Source organism: Homalodisca vitripennis, chromosome 4, assembly GCF_021130785.1.
Source record: "Homalodisca vitripennis isolate AUS2020 chromosome 4, UT_GWSS_2.1, whole genome shotgun sequence".
NCBI classification, from domain to species: domain Eukaryota; kingdom Metazoa; phylum Arthropoda; class Insecta; order Hemiptera; family Cicadellidae; genus Homalodisca; species Homalodisca vitripennis.
In genome coordinates this window covers 152496198-152514319 of record NC_060210.1, presented here as the reverse complement: position 1 = coordinate 152514319, position 18122 = coordinate 152496198, and the positions used below count along the sequence as shown (strand labels likewise).

Genomic DNA, 18122 nt, shown 5'->3' with positions numbered 1-18122 from the left:
CTATTCGTTTCTGCGCTCCTGATACTTAGGTACATGAGAAACAGAAACGCAGGCCCTGTACTGGCTCAATTTCTGTCGGTTAGTCAAACCAATAAAGTGCCATTCTACGAGGCCGATTTTTTGCTTGAGGGGAGGTTGCACTGTCGGGCGCTTTAGTGCCTCGGTCCGCCACCGATTTTTTGCGTGTCGGCCGCTTGTCCGCCTCCGGGTAAGGCGTAGGCAGAGCAACCATTAATGCTTTGCCATTTTTCGTCTTCGTTTAGATGACCCCACCACTGCTGCTCCGGATAAGTACCATTTTATTCATTGAATGACAATGTGACTACAACCCGGCTTAGTAGCATTCTTTTTGTAATTCTCAGAAGTTAGTTAAGTTGTAAAATAATTTTGTTAAAAAACTAAATATAAGTTATAACTTTATTTAACCATAAGTCTTTGTTTCTTTTCAGATAAATATAAACTTTATATCCTCCACAGCCTTTTCTGGGAATTTGACAGTCCTGTTTCTGTCGGAGAGTACACAGAACAAAGCTTCTTTACGCACAGTCCACGAGACTATACAAACTTTAGTAGAACATGGTTATCTGTTATCACACTTGAACATGATGGAGGTTATTTTATCAAACTCATACATAGAAAGTGGAGGCGTGAAGATAGTGATGAAAATTGTAAGTATGTAACAGTAATTGTATTGTCTCAGAATCTGTATTATTACAAAGGAATAATATTTATTTTATACTTCATAATCATAATAGCTTGAAGGGGTAGCCTTTACGAGAGTACTTTAACTAATAGAGTGTGCAATTTGTTCGATAAAAATGAAGGTTGACGGCAGGCAGCAGAGAGGTAGAGCCACTTGTTAGAGTTGTTAGCTTTTACCTCAACAATGACGAAACGTAGGGGAGAGTGACAGCAGTCGGTTCCGTTACAAGCGAAATTGAACATTGAACATGTTATTCTCGATAATAATGGTAACAAAAGTCTTATTTTATAATACTAAATATCCTACACTGAGTGCTACTGATAGTTCTTTGCTTAATTGCTCACACTGAAATGATATTTTATTTATATAATTTTATAAACTTTTAATAATAAAATCATGGTTTATTGCATCAGTAAATTATTTCTGTTCAATGCATGGATAACTAAAGTCCCTATGTATGTAGCCTACTAGTACTAATTGTCAACTATCATTTACCTTACAGACGAAATGGTTTAAAAGATTTTGATCCCGTTCAACATATTTATCTATATGTATTAGGAAGCTTAAGAGTTTTTAAATACGTAACTTTTGGCTAATAAAAGGCGTTTTAATGTAAATTTAGCGGAGTTCCAAACGGTTACAACAGAAAATACTTCTACATGTATTGTACTAATTATTCTTATTCATTAGCCTACTTATTCAAGTATAGAAGTCATAGTTGTTCCTATCGTAGAATACCACTACGGTTGTAATTGAAAAAGTTATGAGTAGATAATTTTATATGTACAATAAATTGTGCTTTTATAACTATAGTTACTAGGCAAAGTATAAATGATGAATGATGAATGAAATATAATGAGTGAATAAGGTCACAATTTTGAATAATAATGAAATTGTAATATTTTAATGAATATCACATCTTATTTCCAATACATTATCAAAGTTCAGAATAATTTTTCCATCAATTCACGAGTCAATTTATTAACTTTGCTAGTTTAGATTATCAAAGTTTGATTAAACTGAAAGGAATTGATAATAGAATAAGAAAATACAGGTTTAATCAATTATAGCCTTCGTTTGCTTATACTACTTTACTGAGTTTGAACGTTTTCTTCCCATAATTAAACATTTTGTAAAATATAATTTTGTACTGTAAACTCACGTGTGTAAGTAATCCCCACGTATCCACAGGCCCGGCATCCGCGGATTCCCGTTATCCACGGATCTGTTTGACAGCTAAAAACAAATAAATAAAAAATAATAAATATTATTACAATATGAAGACTACCACTCATGACTCAACAAGTTGACGTTTGTTCACCACTGCACCAAAGACACTATATTATATCTGAGAATTACCTGAAATTACCGCTGCCGAGTGACGCACTTTCCCTTTCACTTTATCAATATCCACCGGAACCATACGCCATTGTTACTCACACATTCCTCCTTAGATCTGTCTGTTTATATCATTCATCAGATCGTCCATACACTTCTATTATACTTGCCTTGATTGTGTGTTTTATTATAAATGTGTGTTAATGATACAAAATCGTTCTCAGCATTAATCAACTAAGATGTCTCAGGTGGAAAAGAGGAAACGTGTTATGCTGTATTTAGTAAAAACATATTTATTTACTAATAATTGATAAGCTTGCTTCAGTCACTAGAAAGTTCCAATTGAATTATTGGAGCGTTCGCGAGATTCGAGAAAGCGAGGGAAAATCAGAGGTAGTGTGATACTAAGTGGACTCCTCCGTGCCAAAACTGCTCCTGTTTCTCTAGACATGAGAGTTTAAAAACTGAAAAGGCATTGAACATTTTTCTGACTCGTTAGGAAGTGCGGCGATATTTCACTTCCGCCACAATTCCTGGCTAGTAAGGGATGGTTTGAAAGGTGTAAACTTCTCTTCATTATTCATAATGTGAAGCTCACAGGTGAGGCAGCCTCGGCAGACCAAATGTCGCAGAAAATTTCCCAGCAGAAATCAAATCAGTTTTAGAAGAGGGAGAGTTCAGTGCTGAACATGTGTTTAATGCCGATGAAGTTGAGCTCTTATGGAAAAGGATGCCTTCGAGAATATTTCTGTCACGATCGGAAAAAAACCTCGAAGTGCTTCACAGCTGCCAACTCAACAAATTATTTTCTGCTAATGCTAGTTGATTCGTGATTAAGACTCTGCTCGTTTGTAAGAAAAAGAATCCAAGAGCTCTACAAGGAAAGAATATGTACCTGCCAATCTTTTGCAGGTAACGTAAACGGTTGGGACGTTTTGAAAATTTCTTTCGTGATTGATTCACCAACTGTTTCGTTCCAGAGGTAATGGTCTACTTTGAATCCAACAACTTGCCTTTCAAAGCCTTATTGGTGATTGACAAAATCCCCTGACCACACTCTAATTGAACGTCCAAACGCCCAAGTCATATTCCTGTCTCTAATAAAATATCGATGCTACAGCTATTAGATCAAGTTGTGACTGCGATTTTTTAAGGCTTACTATGTACGTAGAAGATTTTACATTTCCTAGAATCTATGAATAATTCTCTGAAGTCACAGTTATTTCAACGTGGTGAACATTCAACATCACATATCGTCTTAATAACACCAATGAATTCATTTTTGAAGTGAAGGCGTCTACCATAAATGCATGTTGGCGAAATATATGGGTTGAAGCTGTAAGAGTGATTGATTCCAAAGTGTTTAGAGTAAATAGAAAAACATCAGTAGTGGATAACTAATCACCACGTCGAGGGTTAGTGTTTCCCTGAAATAGACCGTCAAGATGTCGAAGAAATGGGCAAAGTTAAAGACGAGGAACTCACAGTGGAGGAGTTAGACGAACTGATAACATCTGCAAACAAGGTAGCCGAACAACATGAAGATGTAAATGAACTCCCCGATAATCTTTAAATGAAGCCAGGATTTTCATAAAAATACAATGGGCGAAATCCTCTGCATTTCAACACAATTCGCAGATCACTTGTTGTAGACGGATCTCCTCATGGAAAGGACTCTTCGATTCAAAAGAGGACTCAGGATCTGATGCCCCATATGAAGAAGCCCACAAGGCATTGGAAAAAAACGAAACAAACCAACGTAGCAAAGTACTCGTATTATAATACTTCCTTTAATTTTGTATTTATATACTCTGGAATGTTCATAAAATTGTTAAATACACACTTGAAACAACTACACTGTACAGTATAAACATGTTAAAATTATTTGTGAGAACTTATCATACAAACTTTCACTTGAATACGATACCGTTAACCGCGGTTTCGCGGTCCTCGAGAAACTTCCTGAACGTAACTTCCGCAGATACGAAGGGATTAGTTTCATTTACTTTGTAAGGGGAATATGGACGTAATTAATGCATAAGAAACCTTACCTAATCCATCATAATAAACTATACCCATGACATATCACTATTATTACATTTATGAAATTTAATTCACTGCGCAATAGACTATATTTCCTTAAACTTACTAATTAAATCATATCACATATAAAACCAATAACATTGAAATATCCTAAGAGCACAGTCTTAATCTCTGGAGATTTTAATATTAATCTATTTGGAAATAACTGTGATAAAACACAGTTCATAAATTTATTGAAATCATACAATTTACACCCACAGGTGTTTGAACCGACACGCATAAGTAAACAATCTCGTACTTGCATAGACAATATCATATGAAGTATAAATTCTTCACATTGTTAAACCGTTGTCTTTCAATGTGGTCTTTCCGATAATCTAGAGCAGTTTATGGCTATAGGTAATATTCCTATTAAAAATATAAGAGCTAATCATTGTCCTGTTTCTAAAAGGAGAAATCTTTCTCGAAATAACATAACTAGTTTTATATGTAACTAGCTGACCCGACAGACTTCGTTCTGTCCAAAATATTTGTAATGTGGCAGTTTTTTTGTTCCCCTATTTTATATTGGGGGCAAAACATTCTCCTGAACAGAACCGTCACCCTGGTGATAGGGCGTTGTAAATAAAAAATAATTAAATAAAACATAAATAAGCATTTAAAAGTATGTAATCGCTTTATTGTTAATCATGTAATAATAATAATAATATTCCTTTATTGCATAAAAACAATTTACAACAATTGCATTGCAAGCGTCAGTAATGGTACAAAAAATACATCAGTTATTTGATGATTTGTCAACTAAAATTATTATTTAATGAAAGGCAATAATCAGAACCAGGGATTTTTCTCGTTGCTCTTAATTTTCAAAATTTTCATCCCAGCGGCCCATCATGAACTCATCAACAGAATAAAATGCCTTTGATACCAGGAGGTGTTTTAGACGAGCTTTGAATTTTCTTGGATCATCGAGTTGTTTGATAACTTCAGGGAGCCTATTGATTATTCTGACACCAACTTGTGACGGCAAGTGTTCAAAAGCAATTGTTCTGTGTTGTTCGATTCTAAAGTTGTCCCTGCCTCTAGTCTCGTACTGATGGACATCCCTACCCTGCAGCAACTCACATTTGAGTCTACAGTACAGGGCGACATCGAGAATATAGAGGCAGGGTAAAGTCAGCAATCCAAGCTCCCTAAAGGAATCTTTACACGACTCTCTGGGGTTCAATTTTGAAAGAATTCTGACAGCTTTCTTTTGAGTTCTAAATACTCTTTCGAATTTGTACTTAGAACAGCTGCCCCACAGTCTCAAGCCGTAAGTCAAATGTGGATGTATCAGGCCAAAATATGCCGTTTTCAATACATCCAAAGAACAAAATTTTGCAAGATTGCGCAGGACAAAAATACCCGAGGCAACCTTGGAGCAAATCTTTTCAATGTGATCGTCCCATGTCAGTCCTCGGTCAAGGTGCATTCCAAGGAACTTAATGGATTCAGCTTCATCAAGAAGAACATCGTCCACCATCACTGCAGGCCGTAGTTCTTGGTCTTGTTGCTGCCGGAGGCAAAAATTCATGACGTTTGATTTCGAGCCGTTTGTTTTCAGATTGAGTTTTGAGAAATGCTCGATGCATGAATTCAACTCAATAAATGCCTTCACTTCGAGATCGTGTTTTGATTTTGATCTGATGCAGAGAGTCGTGTCGTCAGCGTATTGAGTCACCTTTCCATTCTGGATTGATGACGTCAACCTATTGACGTAAATTATGAAAAGGACTGGCCCTAATATTGATCCCTGAGGGACACCATAGGGCATTTTCACTTTGCTTGACATGGCATTCGCGATCTGTACGCACTGCTCTCTATCCTGAAGATAAGACGAGAGCCAGTCGTGCGGCAGACCCCGAATACCACTTGTCCTCAACTGGTGCATCAGTTTTGCATGATGCACACAGTCAAAAGCTTTGGAAAGGTCGAGGAATATGCTTAGCACATGTTCTCTCCTTTCCAGGCCATCGACAACATTGTGAATGAGATCCGTTACAGCATCGATTGTCGATTTGTTTTTCCTGAACCCGAATTGTTCGGGACAAAGAATTTCATAACGGTTCAAAAATTTTTCGAATTGTTTGAGAAATGCTTTTTCAAAAATTTTGCTGAAAACAGGGAGGATGGAAATCGGACGATAATTGCTTGAGATGCAAGGATCGTCTTTCTTGAAAATTGGAATGACTTTGGCTGTTTTCAATGCAGAGGGGAAAACGCCTTGTGCAAAAGAGAGATTAATCAATTTTGTGATTGGTGTCAAGAACTGCTTGAAGCACCTTTTGATTAACCATACAGACATTCCGTTGATGTCGCAAGACTTTTTTGGTCTCAGATCTTGCACGATACGGGCCACCTCAGCCTCACCTACAGGAAAAAAACCATAGATGAGACCGGTCCCGTCAATGGCTCTTCGCGAGAGCTGTCCAAGATAAACGAGTTATCTGGTTCAGCTACGGTCGAGAAAAATGTGTTAAATTCACTTGCCACTTTAAAGGGATCGTCAATTGTGTCATTTATTGTTTTTAGTGTCGGAACCGAGAATTTGGAAAATTGTGGTTGATTTTTGCTGCTATTAATGATGTTCCACGCGCTTTTTGAAAAGTTTTCTGATTGTTGTAATTGGTATTCGACGTCTCGTGCCTTGGCTTTCTTTATTTCTTTTCGATAATTTTGTTTGTAATTGCGAAAAAAGTTTTTGAACTCTTCATTTTCAGTCTTGACATATATCGAATGGTAAAACATGAGCCTTTCTCTTAGTTCAAGAATATCCTGGGTAATCCAGGTATTCTTGCCCTCTTTGATACGCTCTTTGAAATTTTTGAACGGGCAAGTGATGTTTAAAATGAAAATTACTTTGCCAAGAAACGCGTTGAAGGCGTCCTCTACTCGGTCAAAAGAATCCAAGAAAGACCATGATTCTTTCTCGAGATATTTTTTGAAAAGATTTACATTTGCAGCTTTTAAATCTCGTTTTGTTTTCATGGCGGGAGGTTCAGATTTTTGTTTGGATTTTGTGAAAATGGCTTCCTGCGCGAAGTGGTCAGAGATGGCCGCGTCCATTACAGAGACCGAAACATCAGGAACATTTGTGATGACGTTGTCGATGGCTGTGCTCGATGTGGCGGTCACTCTTGTTGGTGAGTTCACGGACCAGTTTAAACCGAAAGAAGCAAGAATATCGCGAAACCGCTGGGTCAGGGGGTTGGTGCGATCCATCGCGTCGATATTGAAGTCACTAACGATAATGAACTTCAATGATTTTGAACTGAACAAATTTAGGAGGATTTCAAGGTTTTCAAAAAAGGTTGTGCTGCACCCATTTGGGGATCTGTATAAGCCAATTACTACAATTTTTCCAACGGAATTTTGATCAATTTTTATTCCAGCCACTTCAAAGTTAGATCACAGCTATAATCCACCCTGAAGGGCCTGAAATTCAATTGAGGATTGACAAATATTGCCACACCACCCCCTTTGAAATTTGTTCGGTGAAAAGAGTTAGCCAATTCGTAATTGTTGATTCTGAACATAGCGACAGTGTCAGCCGTGAAGCCATGTTCAGAAACAACGAATATGTCGGGGTGCAGCTCTTCTGCCATGAGTGTCAGCTCGTCTATTTTATTTGTGGCAGACTGCGCATTCTGGTGCACCACTGAAAAAACAAGGGTTGAATTTTGAATTTTGTGAATTTGATTTTTGTGATTGATTGATTGGTGATTCCCTAGTTCTGATAAATAATTTATGTTATTTGCACAAGACTTGAGGATGGACAGTTTTTTTGTGGACTTTTCACCGGAGACGAGTTTGGCAGGCCGCTTTTAACCGCCTCCGCGAATGAGTCGAAGGGCAAGACGTGGGGCTGGGCTGCGGCTGTCAAGGTGGCAGGGTGGGTGGAGAGTGGTGGCGCAGATGCAGTCTTCTGAGGTCCGGTTGATGGCGTCTCAGCAGCGCTGGCTGCAGGCGGTTGGGATGATGGCGCTCTGAGGACAGAGGGGTTCATCCTCCGCAGACTATCCACCACCAGCTCCGCCAGCAGGTGCTTACTACCAGACCGCAGGTGCATGCCGTGTTGTGTGAAAGCACCTCTGCCGATGCGATTGAAGTCCATCACCACTGCCCCATGGTGCCTCTCGCACAGCTCTTCAATATAGTTGTTGATGAGAGCGGTCTCTTGATGGATTAGGTGAGTGGCTGGCAGATCGTGTCTGTGGGGCAGGGTGGAGGCGACAACGCTGGCGGTTCTCAGCTTTCTCGTGATACGCTGCTCGAGATGCTTGTAGATGTTGTATTGCTGGCCAGAGGCGACGTCGTTTGTCCCTGCTATGATGACGCAGCAGCTCCCGGGCGCAGGCGAGTCGTCGGCTACCGCCTCCAGCAGTTCACCCCCTGACTTACAGACGCCCTTTACTTTGGTCACCCGAGTGATTTTTCGCCTCACAAGATCAGCTAAGTCACGGGTATGGCTGTCGCCCTCGATGAGAATTGAAGAAAAAGGCAGTGGAGTTCTAGGTTTTCTTCTTCTGGTCGTTTTTTCCTTCTTCTGCTCGCCACTGGGAGTGTTGGGAATGACAGAGGGTTTTAGTTGACGTTTCGACTGTTGTGAGCCAGCCAAAGCCTGATACCTATTCTCCGTTTCGACTGGAAGGTGTTTTCGGCTGTGGTTTACCACTGTCCACTCGGGCGGCTGCCCTCTGTCACACCCGCATTTCTCCATCTTCTTCCCCCTCAAACATCAAATTTCCGCCTCAAGAACCTCAATTGTGATCCTGAGGCTAGCCACGAGGTCCTTGGTTTCGGTGCACCACTGGTCCCTGCAGTTGGCCGGCAGGTCACACTGCACGCCGCAGTCAGCCGCGGAAGCGCGATGAGGTGGGTCACACTGCACGCCGCAGTCCGCCGCGGAAGCGCGCACGTATAAATCCACTCTCGACGTATTTGCCACGAAAACCTGATCTGTGTATTGCATTAGACGTGTATCCGACTCGATAGAGTGGTCCAATACACGTTTATATTTATCATTGAGCTGCAGTAGATGGTCTTTAAGCATTTGGTTTTCAGCAACCAAGTCGGCAGCATCCGTTGCTGGCACGGACTGTGCAGCGTCAAGTGATCCGAGTGGAGTCGAGGTGCCTACGGACGTCGCGGGTGACACGGCAGGAGGCGTCATAGCGACAACCCGAGTCGGCACGCAGGCTGCACGCGTGGAAGGTTCGGTTTTGCTCAACGACGCGGGCGTCACGGCAGACTCTGCCAACGAAGCAGCAGGGGTCGATGCGCAACCGAGTGTCGCGGGAGATGCGGCAGGCCGGGTAGGAGTAGGCGAGAAGGAGAGCGTTCTCATGGTGACAGGGTGGGGCCCTAGGTGCTTGCCGCTGGACGTCACCACTTGCGTAGCATCAGCGTTGGTCCTCACCTTAGCTCCACACTTCCCCCCCAAACATCGCCAAGCTCTGTCCCCGTTCTTCAAAACATGACTCTCTTTATATTTATGATTGTTGTAGAGGAGTAGAGGTTTGCCATTCTTCGTCTGTTCAATCGATAGAGTCATTTTGTTTTACAACAATAATAATGTTTGGTTAAATTCTCTTAATAATTAATTTGCACTGGTGAATAAATGAATAAATAAATAAATAATTAAAACTAAGGATAAAATGGAATAAGTTAAAATGCTAAAACTAGTTTAAAAGTCACATAAAACAGTTAAAAAAAGTCACATAGAAAAAGAATTGCAGAATTAAAATACAGGCAAGATTGAAAGACCAGTCTTGAATATCACGATTAGCAATAGCAGCACTATCTGTGAGAAATGAATGAAACTACTGTTATTATAATGAAATAAAATAATATTCTTGGACACAAAAAGATAACGCCGGGAGTGTGAATCGATCAGCGGCCCGGCGGAACTTCAGTCCACGACGCTGCCACTGAGCTACGCTCAACTTGATCGTAGGTCGTAGGTACTAATACTTGTGTCGCTCGAGACTAGCGAGTGAGTAGGCACGTGTATGTAACCTTCTGACTTGTGCTTGTCGGTTAGTCAGAATTAGGTTAGGAAAATAAAGTTCTGTGCCTTACTCATAATTATTCAAAAATCAGTTTTATTTTCATTGTAATGATTTGTGATATACAATGTTTTTTGTTTGAATACCTGGCAGATAGACAAACAAATCTGATGGTTCTCCAACACAGGAACAGGTAACATACAATTGAGCAGGGATTTTTGTCCAAAAAGCTCAAAAATGACATACAAAAATGTAATGTTTAGAAAAATTCAATTAGAATCTGTAAAGATTTCAACATTCAAAAGAACTTTTAATGTGTAAATATTGTAAAACTTGTCACCACCTTGCCTCGAGATCAATTTTCAGACAAAATGTCTCTTCAGATAAACGGCACTTTTATTTTAGAAACTGTTACCTCTATGATTTGTTGTTCTAAAGGAACATTAAAATTTCATTCATGGATCACAGTCACATCAAATTCTCACATGGAGGCAAGACTGTACTGTACTGTGACAGTGCTTACTGTTTAGTTTTCCTGCGTGACTCTGAGATAAGTCATGGAGACTGCTGATCGAATAGCAAGCAAAAGCGATCTGTTCTCTTCTCGGGTGGACAGCAAGCCTATAGGTGTCCGCCATGCAACAGGAAAATGTAAATCGTTAAGAGGAAACATTACTCTTGAGGACGGAGGCAAAATAATCAAGGAGCCTGATGGCATTGCCAATATCACCTCATAGAACTCCGCCCATTGCAACCAACCTCATAGCGGTATTTCAAGGACATTTTAAAATAACATTTACAATCTTTTTAATTTTTAAAGCGAACTAATATCAATTTTAAAATGTACTGTATATATAAATAATTTGGACTTTAATAATTTTGTTATATTAACAGACTCGCAGGCAGCAGTAAGCGCTATAGAAAACAGCTTTGAAAGTTTAACGAAACAAAATCAAATCTTTTCAATAATATTCAAAATATTAGAATTGAAGAAAAATATTGCTCTACAGTGGATTCCAAGTCATATAGATATTTCAGATTATACATCACTACAGATCAAGCACTGTTCTAAAATTTAAATCTAAACTGTTTAGTGGATTTTAATTTAGAATATGAATAGTAAAAATTACCATTTTCTGAATTATACAATACTTCAGGGAACTTTTATGATATTTATCTTCATATAAACCTTCCTCGGACTTCAATGAATATTTTACAAAAAGAATTAGATAATTTGGTCTGCCAGTTGTTAAGATTAGCGCTTAGCAACACAATTTGAGATTATTTTTATTTATAAGACCGCAGCTTCAGACGCAATTTTCAAAATCAAAGTTTTTATACTACTTAGCAGTAGCGCTTATGATGTAATATGATGCATTTCTATGAAATGTTTCTAACTTTTTAAGTAGGCAGGATATAGAAGGAAGGAGGATCAGAGTTTAACCTGACTATTATATCACATTTTGCACGTGTAGGAGCATTTCTGGTTAGAATTATTTTTCGAATATTACCGTCGTCATATCTGGCAGAGTCTAACATGTCGCCTTGATCAACCAAATATTTGTATCTCAAAAACCTACTTCGGTCAAAAAACTTCTAATTCCGACTCTTGTAATCTACTTTAGGTCTAAGATATTTCCAGTTCCATAGAATCTTTTCAATAATATTCAAAATATTAGAATTGAAGAAAAATATTGCTCTACAGTGGATTCCAAGTCATATAGATATTTCAGATTATACATCACTACAGATCAAGCACTGTTCTAAAATTTAAATCTAAACTGTTTAGTGGATTTTAATTTAGAATATGAATAGTAAAAATTACCATTTTCTGAATTATACAATACTTCAGGGAACTTTTATGATATTTATCTTCATATAAACCTTCCTCGGACTTCAATGAATATTTTACAAAAAGAATTAGATAATTTGGTCTGCCAGTTGTTAAGATTAGCGCTTAGCAACACAATTTGAGATTATTTTTATTTATAAGACCGCAGCTTCAGACGCAATTTTCAAAATCAAAGTTTTTATACTACTTAGCAGTAGCGCTTATGATGTAATATGATGCATTTCTATGAAATGTTTCTAACTTTTTAAGTAGGCCTTGTTATTCCGGCGAAGATAATATACATACATACGTAGGACTGAGAAGCCTATTACGGTTTAGAGGGAAATCCTATCTAACTCCCAATGGTGCAGTGTAGCGGGTACATCGGTTATCCCGAGATAACCGGATCAAGCAATGTCGTGCGTGGTTGCTCCTAGATGGGTAACCGTTGAGTGATGGTTCGGAAGTCATCTTTAAGCCGTTGGTCCCAGGTTAAGTATTAGAGCAGTCTTCTTAGCCTTAACTTCGCTTGGTAAAATAAGAAATATTTACTTTTAACTCCTACCTATTTCTGGTATAAAGGGAAAATACTTAATAAGTTCATGTATCATTTGAAAATAAGCGTTTATACAAATTCGCTTTAGAGAACTCTTGTTTTTCGGAGTGTAGTCTGGGAAAGAATGTATCGTTGAGGTATTTTAGTATATATTTCTCTGTATCTCCATAAGCCACTTTAAAATCCTATATCACAATGCCAAGGAAGCCCTCCAGATTCGAGCCGTACTTGAAACTATTCACAGTTTGTTTATTATGGTTGGGTTGTAAACAGTGTTTGAATAGAATCTACAATGCCATTAGATGTTTTTAATTTGTCACTGGCGCAATCTGGAGTAAAAGTTACTACATAACGTATTACTATCCCATATATTATAACTATTAACTTTGTCTTTGCTATCTGCATCACTACTGATCAACCACTGTTGTATAATTTAAAATGTAAACAAATGTTTTTGCCTCTTCAACGAATTTGAAAATGTCATCAGATGTTTAGTTTCAGCTAAAGTTTAGATTATAAAACGTAAATATTACCATTTTTCCTAAATTATACAATAATCCAGGTAAATTTTCTTAATTTTTCCTTCACAAAAACCTTCCTCGGATTTCAATGAACATTTTACAAAAAGAATTAACCGAATCCGTCCACCCGTTATCGAGTTTAGCGCTTACCAACACATTTCGACATTCATTTTTATTTATAAGATTTAAGAAATTAATCCTGGATTACAGTATTTGACTTAGCTAGTAAAAATAATTCAAATGTGACATTTAAAAAAATTTTTAATATTTGTTATTTTTATTTTGACGGCCTTTCCTTTGGTTGAAAGGAGAAACTTGGGGCCTGTTGGGAGGGGCTGGGTCACTCATGGGATAATAATATCGAGTATCCGAAAGCGAGAGCTTCACCAGCAGTCAAAACTTTCAAATGATCCGAATTTCATTGCGTATGTAAAACAGTACAGGAAGATTTTGAAGAAATTTGTTAATGCAGCAAAGAGATTGAATAACAAAGATTTATTGGAGAAATCAGCTAATAAACAAAAAAACAGCTTGGAATATAATCAAGAGTGAGCTGAAAAAAGAGTCAATCAAACCGGTCATTACTCTGGAGGACTCAGGACTGGCTATAACTGACCCTTACGCTGTTTCATGTAGTTTAACAAATATTTCAGTAATGTTTGCGACAAATTAAATGTATGCCCAAACGCCAAAAAAGCTTTGAAAGTATTTAATGAGATAAAAACCCATGATATCGTATCATACCTTGAACCCATTCTTGTAGGCGATGTAATGAAAATTATATCGGAAATAAAGTCTTCTCGGGCAGCTGGCTGGGACGGTATTCCTCATTTTCTTCTAAAAGAATTTGCCTCAATTATTGCTCCACCCCTAATCCACTCCGTAGATATGTCCCTTCAAACTGGAGTGTTTCTCAACAAACTAAAATTTTCTACTATCACTCCAATTAAAAAAAGGCGATTTGAAGTCCGTGGAAAGCTGTATCCATTCTTCCTGCATTCTCTAAAGTATTTGAAAAAGCTGTTCTAAATTCTTTAACTGATTTCTTCGAAAGTAACACACTCCTTCATGACTTTCAATTTGGATTCAGGAGAAATAAAAACATACATTCCGCCTTGTAAACCTTTCTCAATGAGGTCACCACTGCTGTGGATGAGTCACAGAGTGCCTTCGGAATATTCTGTGACCTGTCTAAGGCTTTTGATTGTGTAAACCATTCTCTTCTTATAAACAATTTATCTTTCTATGGTGTGCAGGGCAAAGTAAAAGAATGGATCTCCTCTTATCTATGAAATCGCCAACAAAAGGTTGTCATTGGAAATCAACCCATTTCTTTAAAACTATCTTAATTTTTGTACACGGAGTTCCACAAAGGTCTATATTAGGGCCAATTTTATTTCTGATCTATGTAAATGACCTTCATTTACATGAAGGTCACCGAGAACATTGACATAAATTATACGCAATTAATATATAAATATTTAAATAGCAAACTATTAATTTGATCCTTACACAAGATAATGTAGGCTAATTAATAACTATGGGTATATGTACGTTGGAAAATGAGAGGAAACATATTGAGACGATTAATAAAACCGTTATAGTATCTAATGTTACTTTCCAAAAACTAAAGACAACCTTTTTTATTTACATCTTATTTTTACTTCAAACTAACACATGACGCTATTTCGCCTAAAGTAAAATTATCCCGCTTACAAACACTACCGCATGCACACCCGATTTTTTATTTTCGCCGTTGAAACTTTCAGAAAACTACTGATCATCCCATTCAAACTAACACATGACGCTATTTCGCCTAAAGTAAAATTATCCCGCTAAAGAACACTATTGCATGCAAACCCGATTTGTTCTTTTCACCGTTGAATCTTTCAGAAGGCTACCGATCACCCCCTTGAAACTAACACATGACTCTATTTCGCATAAAGTAAAATTATCCCGCTAACGTACACTATCGCACGCACACCCGATTTGTGCTTTTCGCCGATGAGTCTTTCAGAAGACTACCGATCATGTCATTGAAAATAACACGTGACGCTATTTCGCAGAAAGTAAAATTATCCCGCCAAAGAACACTATCGCTTGCACACCCGATTTTTTCTTTTCACCGTTGAAACTGTCAGAAGACTACCGATCATCCCATTTAAACTAACACATGACGCTATTTCGCATAATGTAAAATTATCCCGCTAACGAACACTACCGCATGCACACCCGATTTGTTGTTTTCACCGTTGAAACTGTCAGAAGACTACCGATCATCCCATTTAAACTAACACATGACTCTATTTCGCATAAAGTAAAACTATCCCGCTAACGTACACTATTGCACGCACACCCGATTTGTGCTTTTCTCCGTTGAACCTTTCAGAAGACTACCGATCATACTCGCGTTCTCCAAGATCTATCAATATAGCCCCTGACAGCTCACTTGACCAAGACGTCCCTCCATAATCTGTTAATAGTATTTGGTGAGTACCTTTTTTTTATTTCAGCATTGCGGCAGGTCTGTGAAGTTGCCATTGAAAAAGTAGCTTACCCACAATTTTACTTATACTTCGTTATTTCTTCGTTATTTTCTGTTAGATCTCACGAGCAATTCGTTAGTTAAGCAATACTAATAACTTTGTGCACACAAATAGCACTAACTCAATGGGTAAGCCAACTTCTCACAATGAAAAGTTGCTGAGCTAAGTTAAAAGGTAAAAATTAGATTTTTTTAATATTCATAGTTAGTATCTTAATACTTCTTATTAGTTCTAAGGATAAAATAATAATATCGGTAGTATCAACCATTATAGGCTTAACGCAATATTTAAGCTAACTTCGTTGCATGAAAATACTTAGCTTACCCACAATAAATAGAAATAAGTACGTATTCACAATATGTACGTATTGTTTGTTCTTTGTTCGCTTCTGTAAAATCCTAAAATTCACTATGGTACAGTTATTTAATTTTCTGCTCCCCGAGTAAGACACCAGTTCAGTGGAGTACAGTATAAGCCTAACTCCTGATGACATCTGACGATCAAGACAGTTGAATAATCAATGGTTCAACATAATCTTGTTAATCTATCTGATTTCTACGTGTCTTCTTCAACTTGTTCTACATGTTTTCATTAATTCTTCTACTGCTCCTGTCTGCCTGTCTCAAAAGTGTTGTCTATTGATGACTTTATTCGCTTAAGGTTATATGTCATTTTTTGAAATATGAATTTTAACTTTGCTCCAGACTAACTAATTGGGATTTAACTCACAAAGATAAAGGCAGCGTGTCAGAACTTCGAGTTGATAGGTCTTTTCTATTTTATCGATAACTTTCATTGAATACAAGTGATTAATATTTTGCATATCTGTAAGCGGTTCTTTCTAAAAGCTGTCCGGTGAAAAATCTACAGTTGACCTGTTATCTAAATGTTGATAACGTCTGTTAGTTTTCTTTCATACTTTACGGCTATGGTACGCCACGTTTTCAATAAAAACAGTAGTACTAGGAAATTTTTTTTAAGTAATTTTTCTAAAAACCATTTTTCATACATGACTCCATTTCTGCGTAGAAACTGGCTGCTCATTAATTTGATAAAAATACAAGCTACTGCGCTCCTTAAACAATCCCACTTTTTCCTTTTGCATGCACAATGACAAATCAGGGACCTCGTTTATTTAGGTCCTTCACACCTGTTGCGAGCCCAGTTAAGAAAATATCTTTCAGTGATTTGATACATTAATCTTTCCATATCTTAAAAGTCTTTTCCCAAATATTTCTAATTTGTTTCTTGAATTAACTCATCGATCTAAATAAGATGATGCTAAACGATTAATTTGTGTTTCCAACAATAAAAACTGTCTACTGCGTTTTTCAAAGCAAGATCGGTTTTCCTTAAGCAGCACCTATAAACAAGTTATTTTAAACCCATTTAAAGATCTTGAACTTGGTTTACTTTTTATAAAACTGTACCAGATGTTGGTGGTATATTGCATGGGATAAAGAACATATTTTCTCTGAATGCAACCACCAACAATTCATCGTATATCAGTTGTATACTGTTTTTATAATATGTTTTACACTACAAGATGCTTTTCTTGAGTAACGATATTCCCAATGGTTTTTATTTTCTAAATTTATAGTCTTGGCGCACACTCATTTATTCACTAGTTGTTTCACCCAAAACAACACATTTTATTTCAGAACAGATTTTTCAAAGTATTTTAAAACTGTCAACACTGCTTCACGGTCGCCACTTTTTGTAAATTTCCTGCAGCACTTGACGCTACAACACAAACTACAAGTGAGTTAGAAACGTATGAAATCGAGACTAAGAAAAGAAATCTAAATATTTTTTATCTTATGCTATTATATATCATAACCACAATAAAATTGATAAAATATTACTCTAAGCACTGAACAAGCCTATACAAAGGACAACCAACACAGTTCGTCACTCACACCTAACTAACTAACGAAAACTTCGTTGTGAATTAATTCATATATTTGGATTGGTAATCATTTTATGTTAATGTAGGATTTCCTACCAGAAGTTTGTAACCACGGGAACCTAATGGTCAAGATCTTTTATGATCAAAAAGTTAAATGCAAACTATGTTACTTTAAACATACTGAGATCTAAATATGGCATTAAAAATTCTCATGATTTAAAAAAAGTTAGATATATAAATAAAATCAATAATTTTACTTAAGTTTTTTACATTAGCCATATATTTCGCACGCTACACTTTATATCACTATTACACGCAAACAGCAGTTACCCGTGGCTTCACAAACAGTTTCTTGTTGAATTACAGGATCACGATTTGCATATTATTTTTTTAATTATAATTACGCCTAAACATTCCTGACCTATCTCCTACACCAATTCAGATTTACGTTTAAAAAGCAAGATATTGGGAACAGGTCTGAGAATGAACCAGTTTTTAAAAGTACCCCAAAAAATTTAATTTCTTTTTAAAATGTCATTATATCCGGTCATGAATAGTTCTAACGGTTCCAGTTACAGCTTAACTATGTTAGGCAAGTGTAAGTGTATCCTAAGTCAAAGATATT

General features: G+C 37.2%; 1 protein-coding gene across 2 annotated transcripts in view; it reads left to right on the top strand.

Moving 5' to 3' along the window:
* The first annotated feature begins 459 nt into the window (after positions 1-459).
* LOC124360347 (polycystic kidney disease and receptor for egg jelly-related protein-like) overlaps positions 460-18122 on the top strand; it is a 135743-nt gene continuing 118080 nt past the window's right edge. For both annotated transcript variants that reach the window (XM_046813897.1, XM_046813898.1), the window contains exon 1: positions 460-668. The gene's annotated coding sequence lies outside the window, so the exon portion shown is untranslated. The remainder of the gene's footprint in view (positions 669-18122) is intronic.